This window comes from Aulonocara stuartgranti (genome assembly GCF_965226115.1).
Source record: "Aulonocara stuartgranti genome assembly, chromosome: 3".
Taxonomy (NCBI): domain Eukaryota; kingdom Metazoa; phylum Chordata; class Actinopteri; order Cichliformes; family Cichlidae; genus Aulonocara; species Aulonocara stuartgranti.
Genome location: NC_138941.1, coordinates 59,333,410 through 59,344,769, shown reverse-complemented (window position 1 = coordinate 59,344,769; position 11,360 = coordinate 59,333,410). Strand labels below are relative to the sequence as shown.

General features: G+C 37.9%; 1 pseudogene across 1 annotated transcript; it reads right to left on the bottom strand.

The window, feature by feature from the left end:
- Nucleotides 1-6,717: 6,717 nt before the first annotated feature.
- On the bottom strand, nucleotides 6,718-10,739 carry LOC309702076 (butyrophilin subfamily 3 member A2-like; annotated as a pseudogene). The gene is made up of 6 exons (XR_014280827.1): nucleotides 10,673-10,739; nucleotides 8,954-9,292; nucleotides 8,127-8,405; nucleotides 7,924-8,039; nucleotides 7,168-7,525; nucleotides 6,718-6,892 (listed from the first exon to the last, which is right to left on the bottom strand). The product of XR_014280827.1 is annotated as a butyrophilin subfamily 3 member A2-like (transcript).
- Between the last annotated feature and the right edge of the window lie 621 nt (nucleotides 10,740-11,360).

Here is an 11,360-nt window from a genome sequence, read left to right as displayed (position 1 = left end):
AATACATGTACCGCCGTTACGTATTTAAAATACAAAATATGAGTAACTGTATTCCGTTACAGTTACCGTTTAAAAAGGTGATATTCAGAATACAGTTACTTTGTTGAAATAAATGGATTACACAACGTCATTTCCTGTTTAATATGTTAGGCTATGCCCTATCCTGGTAATTCCATGCCGGTGGAAACCCAAACAAAACACTTTAAGAGGCTCTAATGTCTGTGTTTCAATCTTGCGGCCCATGTCAGCTCTACTTGCGGCGTTATGTGTCTGTGAGCGCGAGGGAGGGAGAAAAAGGAGAGTCGAAGTTTGCGAGTTATCACCAACCAGAAACCGGAAATGGAAGCATCTAAATATGATAATAACCACTGCAGCCAAAAAGAGTGCCCAAGTGCCTAGTTGTAAGTAAGCTATTAAGACTCGATTGTACACTGTGTTCGTATTTTCCTCCTGTTTTCCACCCTTTCAACGCCTCTCTCTGTCTCTCGCTAGCAAAGTTGACGCAGACAACAAAGTAAAGCTAGTTTTCAGCTACAAGCCTGACACAGAACCCGAAGTTTTAGCCAGAGTTCCCTTTACTACAGTTCAGAGCCGCTAACCTGTTTTAAATACGCGCAGAATAGTTTTCTATACGAGATCGCAGCAAAAAGTGCAGCCTTACCGAATGTCCACCTACTGTTACACATTTTATATTAAGATTTTAAATAGTTACTGTATGTGATAAACCAAACAGATTTGATGGACTAAATATATAGTAATATGTAATATAACGCATATTTTTTCCCATGTACATACCAGATACAGTGATGTTGACAGAGTTGCTTTTTTGTATTTCTCCATGTTCACACCAGTATTCTCCACTGTCAGTTGAAGGATATGCATTACAAATATTGCAAGATCCAATCAATGTTTCCCAGGTTGAAGCACATATTCTAATATCTCCATTTATCTTTTTCATCACTCTCCATCCAGTCCGCCCATTTAGCCCTTCACAGCTGATAGTGATAGATTCTCCTTGAAAGAACTGCTGCCTGTTTGGAAGAACTTGAGGAAAACCTAAATCTGAGACACAAAATCCAATAAAGACTCTTTTTTTTTAAATTGAATCTCTTCTATTTAAAAAATAACAATTTTAAAGACAAGGTTCTTGCACATGTGCTTCTTTTTATTATTGTTTTTAGTTTTTTTTGACAAACACCAATATATACACATTAAGCACTAAAGCTTTCAAATGATATCGATTTATACATAAACAGTTAAAAGTGGCTTCAGTTAATTTCAAAATAATAATTTCAACAAAATAGTAAATAAACATATGCAAGTGGTTATTTCAGAAGTGTTTTAGAGCTGTATTATAGCTCTATTTTAGCTGGAAAATAACAACTGCAGTAGTTTCAGAAACGTAATATTGTTAAAAGATATATAAAATTTATTACACACCTACACACACACACACAGTTAAAAATACGCAAAAAAGACTTAAACTTACTATATGCTTGAGAATCACTGGATTCAGCTACTATAACCAGCAGCAACAGAACATTCATCACTGAACAGATTGAGAATAACAGTTTTAATATTTAACATATTTTTTGTCAATCATTAGTAATAAGTCCTATGCATTTATTAGTGAGCATTTTCACATGTCCAAAATGAGTACATGCAAATATGTGGGTGCATTTTGGATATATTAATTTCCCTTGCATGCACTTTCTCTGTCGCAGACTCAATATCTTTTTTTATAAACAGACAAGGTCAGTACTCACAGAGTCTGATGGTGGGAAATCTGACCTCCATGTTGTCTTGGTGCTGAGTGCATGAGCATCAGACTGAACTGAGGATATATATTCTCTTGTAAGAACTTCCTCTTCCTGTGGTGACTGAGGCCCAACAGGGTTCCATTTCAGTCACATGTGATTGCATCTTCCTGTAGCCTGCTTTATGCCATTGTATTTATTGAATTTCATGTTTTATCAATTATATATAATCGGGGTGCAACAATACATGTATCGGCATTGAACCGTTCGACACAGTGCTTTCGGTTCGGTACACATATGTATCAACAATACAACTTTTTTTTAATTTATTGTATCAACTTTTCTTCTGACAAGGCTGTCTGTGTTGAGAGCTCAGTGGATCTGCGTTCGACTTATCCACCTAGGCTGCACTGTCGAGCAGTGTTGCCAACTTAGCGACTTTGTCGCTATATTTAGCGAGTTTTCAGACCCCCTTGGCGACTTTTTTTCTAAAAGTCGACTAGCGACAAATCTGGCGACTTTTTCTGGTGTTATTGGAGACTTATTTATGACGACTTTTTGACGTGAAAGCGCGTATCGCTCTTACTCTCAACAAGCAGTGGCGCTGCCGTGGGCACTTCGCCCGTGCCAAAGCGCTCAGAGGCGGAGGATAGTCCTCCCCCAGCTGCAATCAGGGCAGGAGATGTGCACACCTATGTGTTCAAACTGCAAATGAACCACGCATGAGCGAAGCCGCTGCTCCCGCACTGACTGTAACGCAGTCAGTTCTTCTTTTACTGTTGTTGCTGTTTTGTGGATCACAAGGTTTAAAACTACTTATAAACACACACACACACAAAGTAACTCCACCAGAGTGCCTATTTCGGGTCACTTTTACCGGTCCGGGCCCGGATAAAGGAGCAGGGTTGGAATTATGACATTAAAAAACAATAATTGCTAAAATAAATTTAATTTGTAGTTCTAAATAAATTCTAACTGCATTTAGAACATTTTTGACTCACTTTATGTCTCTTCCACGATGTTATTTCTCTCTCCAACAACGTAGGTTACAATTACATTAGCATGACCAATTATGCAAATTAGGCGATGATGTCATTTAGCTACTTCTAGCGACTTTTAGGACAGCCAATAGCGATTTTCCTTACTGAGGAATTGGCAACACTGCTGTCGAGCGCAGATCCACTGAGGGCAGCGCAAGCTAGCGAGACAGATAGTGCCTGAATTTCCAGCTCTTTTTAGAGAACCGGCTCTTTCGGCTTGTTTTATTGCTTTAATTAATTTATTATTAACAATAATATAAAATTATGCACAAAATGAATTACTAATGGAAAAAAGTGGTTATATTTATATATGTGTTACGGCCCTAGCTGGGCCTCCTGATACTGCCCTTGTGTGGGCGTGGTGTTTTTCTCCGCCTCCTCCTCTCTTACTCCTACCCCCTCTCTCTCTCTCACTCTCCTCTCTCCCCAGGACACAGCTGCTTCTGATTAGCCTCGTTTGCCACCTGACTCCAGTCAGCAATCACCTCTCTGAGGTCATATAAGCTGGGGATGAGCTGTGAGCAGGGTGGGGTGTCGCTGCTTGGTGTGTAGGTAGCCTGCCTGAAGTGTGGAGTTGTGGAAATAGCAGAGCTGCTTTACGTGAGTAGTGTGGGCTTGTGGGCCTTGGCAGCAGTAAAGCCAGCTGCTGTTAGTGACAGGGTGAGCTTGTGGGCCCCTGGAAGTACCTCCTCGTGGTGTGGAGTTTTTGTTTGGTTGTTGTGTTCTTTGTTGTTGCAACCTTTTTTCCCTTTTTCCAAGTGTTATTGGTAAAACGGCGTTGCCGGCTCTTTATGTTAGGATGCTCTATAATAAAGACTCTTTTATTTACTAAGAACACCTGTCTGTTTTCCTTTCATTCTGTTTGTGTGTTTGTGTGTGCAGGGGGCCTAGCAAAAAATGTTTGGGAACCACTGATCTAATTGAACATACGCAATACAACAATTTATAGACATGCACACTATACCTATCTAAAGTACCCCGTGTTACTTTTTCACTCGTGAAAACAAGTAACACGTGAGTGTGCTGTTTAACGCTCCTCCTTCATTAACTCTTTCTCTCTGCACCCTGCAAAGCACACAGGAAGTACAGAACAAATATAAATACAAGACCTTATGACTAAATCAAAAAGAATAGAAATGGATTGCAGTGGTGCTGTGTTAAAGTGTTAAATTGCAGTGTTAAAGCTTCAAATACAGAAATCACCCAGCAGTTACTGAGTAAGTGTGTTTTGGGTTAATCTTGTTTATTTAATAGCAGCATTGTTCCATATATACAGCTCACATGATTAGAAGCTCTTAATGTACTCTTAGTTAAAGAGCACTGGCATGTCGCAGCATGTTTTTACAGAGCTGACCGGCATTCGGGTGATTTAGTTTTATGGACTTGAACTTCGATGTCTACAACCAGTGTTTCCAACGTAACACAAAACAATTTAATCACAACAGCACTGACTTTCACAGAAAGAAGGGGAGGCACTTTAATCAATGGTGTTCTGTATATAAGGGTTGGATTAGTGCAAGAGCTGTTACTGGTGGAGCAGTTTAAGAGCACTGTGCCTGAAATCAATTCACATATGTATACAGTGGCTTGCAAAAGTATTCGGCCCCTTGAACTTTTCCACATTTTGTCACATTATAGCCACAAACATGAATCAATTTTATTGGAATTCCACGTGAAAGACCAACACAAAGTGGTTCACACGTGAGAAGTGGAACAAAAATCATACATGATTCCAAACACTTTTTACAAATAAATAACTGCAAAGTGGGGTGTGCGTAATTATTCAGCTCCCTGAGTAAATACTTTGCAGAACCACCTTTTGCTGCAATTGCAGCTGCCAGTCTTTTAGGGTATGTCTCTACCAGCTTTGCACATCTAGAGACTGAAATTCTTGATCATTCAGGATGCTTCGCAGCAGACACCAAGACTGCCACATCCGTGCAGTAGGAGGATAGTTGCTATAATCTATGCTTTTGTCTCACTATATAATGTTGTGCAGCACACTTGAGTTTTGTCCTTTTTATGAAGCATGCTGCCGATTCACACAGAGGTCACCAGCACTGTGTAAACTTATAATTTCAACTGCCAATGCAAACAAAATCTTTTTTTAAACGACAGATCTTTCTCCTGAGATTTCTTCCAAAAAAGTCTGAAGCTTAAATCTCCAACCTGATTGCCTCAATCAGCTTCAGGTGAGGGAGGCTGTAGGCCCTGCCCATGCGTGGATACCAGGGAGGTCCAGACCTTCAATGGAATTTTACAGCCACACACCCAGACCATGACACTTATGTGTGTTTAATTGATTTTCTTTTATTCTGTGTTCCCTTCCTCCTTTTTCAATTCCTTGTATTTAGTCTATGCATGTTTGTGTGGCTCTATATGAAGTCTGTTTACTTTTTTGTCCGTGTCAAGCTCTTGTGTTGTAGTCAGTCTGGGTTTCCTGTTTTATTTATCCATCATTCCATTCAGCTGTGTTCAGGTGTTTTCTCTCATCCCTGAGCTCATTTGTGCATTTAAGTTTTCAGTTTTCCTTTGTTCATCGACGCATTGTGATCTGTCCTAACCCAGGCTGTGTCCTCTCTCCTAGTATTAGTGTTCTTAGTTTCTATCAGTTGATGGCTGAGTTTTGTGCTTCAGCAAGCTGCTATTTACATTTAGTCTGCATTTGGTTCTTCCCTGTAGAACCACACAGCGCTTCCATGTGTCAGGTGTAAGGGAGCAGATGCTGTTGGCCCCTACCCACCACCCACCCTTACATGCATCGTAACCAGACATTTCTATGTTTAATTTAAAAGCAGATCCTGACGACACAATCGTTGTTTTGGATAACTAAACTAAAAAAACGAAACTAAAAAATACAAAATAGCTTTGTGTCTCTCTCTCTCTCTCTCTCTCTCACTCTCACACACACACACACACACACATACATATATATATATATATATATATATATATATATATATATATACATATATATATATATATATATATATGTATATATATATGTATATATATATATATATATATATATATATATATATATATATATATATATATATATATATGTTGTATATATATGTATATATATATATATATATGTTGTATATATATGTATATATATATATATATATATATATATATATATATATATATATGTTGTATATATGTGTATATATATATATATATATATATATATATATATATATATATATATATATATATGTTGTATATATGTATATATTGGGTATTCACATCTTTTGGGGACATCTAGTTGGTATTATGCATTCCCTAGTCCCTTACCTTAAAGTTAACCAAAACCAAATTCTAACCCTGTCACTAAAACCACATTTTGAGTCTCAAAAATGCCTTCAAACTTAGCCGAAGAAAAGGTTTACTGTTCAACATACTCCATGTTTTATTGTCTTGGGTTGTATAGAATTAACATGTTCATGTGGCATTTGAAAATTTTCCTTGTTCCTGTATGCATATTAAGTTAATTGGTGATTCTCGCTCTGTGTTTTAGCTTCATTGAACACAGAGAGAAAGAAAATCAGTAAAATAAATGCCTGGCTTCTTAGACAGATGTTCATCAAGCGATTTTCTTCTGAATCTCTTCTATTTTGTTTTAAAGAAACAAAATAAAATATTCTCCTATGATGAAATTTAGTCAAAATGCACGTCTTGTTAAATGTATATAGTATAAATTTAAAGCAGAAAAATATAGAAATACCAGGCAACACATTGTAAAATGACTGCAATGATAAAAACAACCCATGTTTTATTTGTTGTGTCACTCTGTCCTTCGCTGATGGAAAAAAAGGAGATACACTGAGAATGTAAACTGAACACAACACAACAGTTCGTACATGTGATTTTTAGCAAGAAATATATTAAAGAAAAACTCACCCTGGCTTCTTAGACAGTTGTTCATATCTTCTCACTTGTTTCTCTGACAGTTTCATCTAAATCTCTTTCATTTCTTTGTTGCTCTCTCAAGTCTTTAAAAATGTGTTCCTTGTGTTTTTCCAGCTTTCCCTTTCTTTCTGTCATTTTGATTATAATCATATCTATTTCCTTCATTAGTTTTTCTGTCATCTTTAATAATAATAATAATAATGGATTGGATTTATATAGCGCTTTTCAAGGCACCCAAAGCACTTTACAATGCCACTATTCATTCACTCTTGCATTCACACACTAGTGGAGGGAAGCTACGGTTGTAGCCACAGCTGCCCTGGGGCAGACTGACAGAAGCGAGGCTGCCATATCGCGCCACCGGCCCCTCTGGCCAACACCAGTAGGCGGTAGGGTAAAGTGTCTTGCCCAAGGACACAACGACCAGGACAGAGAGCCCAGGGATCGAACCGGATCTTTAACAGTTCTCCATGTACTTCCGTTCTCTTTTCCAGGTTAATTTTTTTTTATCTCCACGTCTATGCATTTTTTTCTCTTTGTTAAGTATTGGGTTTTCTTTCTCCAACTTTTCCGTGATCTCTTTCATCTCTGTCTTGTCCTCCTGCAGTAGTGTGAAGAGTTTTTTTCTCTGGTTCTTCAGAAACATCTTCTGCTCCATCAGTTTTTTAATGGTTTCTTGGACATGTTCTAAGTCCTCCACATTGTTCTGCAACTCATTTTTAAGTATTTTCTTTTCATCACATTCTCTCTGTAATTTCTCCTCCATCTCTGTTTGATGTAGTTCATTTTCATCTTCATCATGTATCTTGATTTCCATGTGAATAAAAATGGATGAAAAATGTTTTTAATATCACTCAGAACTAAAATAAACACTTGCTTTCTACAATAAACATTTTTTTTCAAAAATTTCACATTTGCAGGGGGAAATGAAATCATAAACAACATCACAAAAAAGGTAAATAATTCCTACTGAAACAAAATAATGTCAATGAAACCTAATAAATATCAGGTAGACATAAATACTGTGTTTTTAAGAAACATTTTAAACTAAAACACTAAAAAAAAAAAATAGATTATGTTGGTACCAAGGGTAGGGAAAGATTTAGTAATCAGTACCTTTGGCAGAGCTATTTAAAGTTCCAAATTACTGCATCTATGAATTTAATGATTATCTGCATTTGTCAGAAAAGTTTGATAAAGATAGAACTTACTGGTTTTCTTTTGTCCACATTTCCATATTAATAATACCGTTGTAACAATCAATATTAAACAGCTACACTGATAGTAATCTGAACAGCAGGATTACACTGGACCAAGAAGAAATCAGCTGAAAGTACAAAGCACACAGAATATACTGTCTATAACTAAGAAATAATTAGAATCACTCATGAACACAGGCATGTATTTTTTCTACCTGATACATGGATATGTGCTTCTTCAGTCTGGTTGATGTTCTTCTGTTGGACTCTGCAGGTGAGACTGTAGGTCTGTCTCTTGTTCACAGTCACAGTGCTGCTGACAGTATAGAGGCCATCAGAACCTTTGGCACTGTTTGTAGATTCAGCTGTGATTTGTTTTCCCTGACTGTTCAGCCAAAACACCCGAGGCTCTGGATACCAGCCGTTAGATTTGCATTTAAAGAAGATTTCATTTTTGACTTTGGATATCTCCATGACTACAGAAGAAACAGAACCTACAAAGAAAATTTGGGAAAAAGTTACTTGGAATGCAAAGTTCAGAATTAAAACATTTTTCAATTATTTTAATGGTTAATATCAGCCCAAATTTCTTCTAGATCAGCCCCTGTACCCTGTGGTCACACCAAATATTCAAGCTTTTAGTTGAAATGGTAGGGTGATCTAATTTTTAAACAAACACTAACATGTTTTTTTAAAGTTCCACTGTGGTTTTCCTATTTAATCCTGTTACATGTTTAAATGTCCATCTAGTCAAGCCAAGTGACCTATGAAATGTCTCTAACTCTAAATAGCCCTGTAGATGATCCACTTCCCAGTAGAATAGCCCTCTTGTCACAAGAACCCTTCTGTTATTTGTCAATAAGCTTTGATGCTTTCTTTCTTTCTTTCTTTCTTTCTTTCTTTCTTTCTTTCTTTCTTTCTTTCTTTCTTTCTTTCTTTCTTTCTTTCTTTCTTTCTTTCTTTCTTTCTTTCGTTTTGTTTTGTTTTGTTTTGTTTTTTTATTTCTTTCTTTTAAGAGCAAATGGGGTTAATGTCAACTTACCAATAACAAGCTCCATGCCAGATTTTGCACCAATTTCAGGAACAAGGCAGCTGTATGTTCCTGCATCAGAGACTTGTACTTTGGAGAGTTTCAATGAAATGTCACCGCATTTCAGTTTGTTGACAGACAGTGATGTTCTTCTGGAGTATAAAGTATTCTGAGTCACGAGCTCCGCATCGTCCCGCTTTAAATGGACAAATCTTGGTTTAAGGTCACGTCTAGACCATTCCACAGTCAAGTCAACAGCATCCCTAGCTGGTTCTAGCTGGCATGGTAAAATGATGTCATCCCCTGTCATTGCAACCAATGGTTGAGTTGGACCAATCATCTGAGACCGACCTGTGGATAAAGTATAATAAACCAATAATATAATTACACTTCATTTGGGTAATTGGGGTAATTGGGGTGTGTACTGAGCCCTCTCCTGTACTCACTCTACACCTACGACTGCACAGCCACTAACAGCTCCAACATCATTGTGAAGTTTGCGGACGACACTACAGTGGTGGGTCTTATCACCAACGGTGATGAGACGGCTTACAGGGAGGAGGTCAGCGCCCTGACCCACTGGTGTCAAGACAACCATCTCACCCTCAACGTCGCAAAGACAAAGGAGTTGATAGTGGACTTCCGGAGGTGCAGAGAAGTACACACCCCCATCACCATCAACGGCGCTGCTGTGGAGAGAGTGAGCAGCTTCCGGTTCCTTGGTGTACATCTGGCTGAGGATCTTACGTGGTCAGTACACACAAACAAAACAGTGAAGAAGGCGCAGCAGCGCCTCTTCTTTCTCAGGAGACTGAAAAGATTCGGCATGAGCCCCCGCATCCTCAGGACCTTCTATCACTGTGCCATTGAGAGCATCCTCACTGGATGCATCACCACCTGGTATGGCAACAGCACCGCCTAGAACTGCAAAGCTCTCCAGCGAGTAGTGCGGTGCTCTGAACAGATAATTGGAGGTGAGCTTCCCTCCCTCCAAGACATCTACAGGAAGCGGTGCCTGAGGAAAGCGGGGAGGATCATCAAGGACTCCAGTCACCCCAGCCATAAACTGTTCAGACTGCTTCCATCAGGAAGGAGGTTCTGCAGCATCCGGTCCCATACCAGCAGACTGAGAGACAGCTTCTTCCATCAGGCCATCAGACTGCTGAACACTTCATAGACACCTCAGCTTCACTACTGGAACTTTAACATTATGCACTACATACCGTACAGTAACGCCACTGTTTTGCACATGTCTCACTCTGTATATTTTATTTTATTTATTTTAAATATTCTACTTATTGTTTACTCTATTTAATTTGTAAAATATATGTATACACACACACACACACACACACGTAGAAAAATATTTAGTATACACATCCAGAAATGCATATACTATTATATATTGTACATATATTTATTAGTTTCAGATGTAGCCATTCTTGTATTTTGCTTGTTTACATTATTGTATTTTGCACAACTCTGTTGCTTGTGAAGCTCGCACACAAGAATTTCACTCACATGTGCTGTACCAATGTACCTGCACATGTGATGTGACAATAAAAGTGATTTGATTTGATTTGATTTAATTTTTCTTCGACTACAATTTCTCAGATGGTGTTTTCTTTATAGCTTTCTTCCAGTTGTCTTCCAACACTCCCAAAACATATACACAAAAACTCTCACCACATTTCCATTGCATTCATTGTTCAATTTTACTGTACAACTTACCTCCATAATGCCATGTTAGAAGAAGGATGACACCATGAAGCAAAACTAAAACAACTTTGTCTTTCATTCTTGATTTCTGCGTAGTAAAACGAATATATATATATATTCAAAAAAATAGGAAGGAACTAAGTCTAAATAGTACAGACACTCAGTGATCAGATGAGCGATTATGTTTAAACAAAATCACTTAATATTTAATCAAATCCTAAATAAAGTATAGTAGGCTACATTAGACCTTTGCGGTGTTTTTAAAAATGAGAAGAACGAGGTGAAAAAAGGCACATACCTTTGACGTTGCGTGACGAACTCTGTATTCCTCATCCACACATAGTCTTAAAAAAACCTGAATTTTCGGTGGTTCGGCGCGCCGTTTACGTGTGGACGAAAAGGGGCCCAAACGCATAGAAACAGCTGCGTTTTCAAAAATACACTTGTAGGTGTGGACGTAGCGTAAAAGAGTTAGTAGTTTATTTTATTACTACCTTTAATTTATTGCAGATTAGTTGTATTTGCTTAACCCTTGTATGGTGTTCGGGTCTGTGAGACCCGTTTTCAGTTTTTCTCGAAAGAAAAATTAAACAATTAATTATTTTTTCAACCTGAAATTCATTGGCTTTGGCTTATTTTCTGTGAAGAACATAAATCCGAACTAATTTTCAATGACCTCATACTGTACCTCCCCCCACGC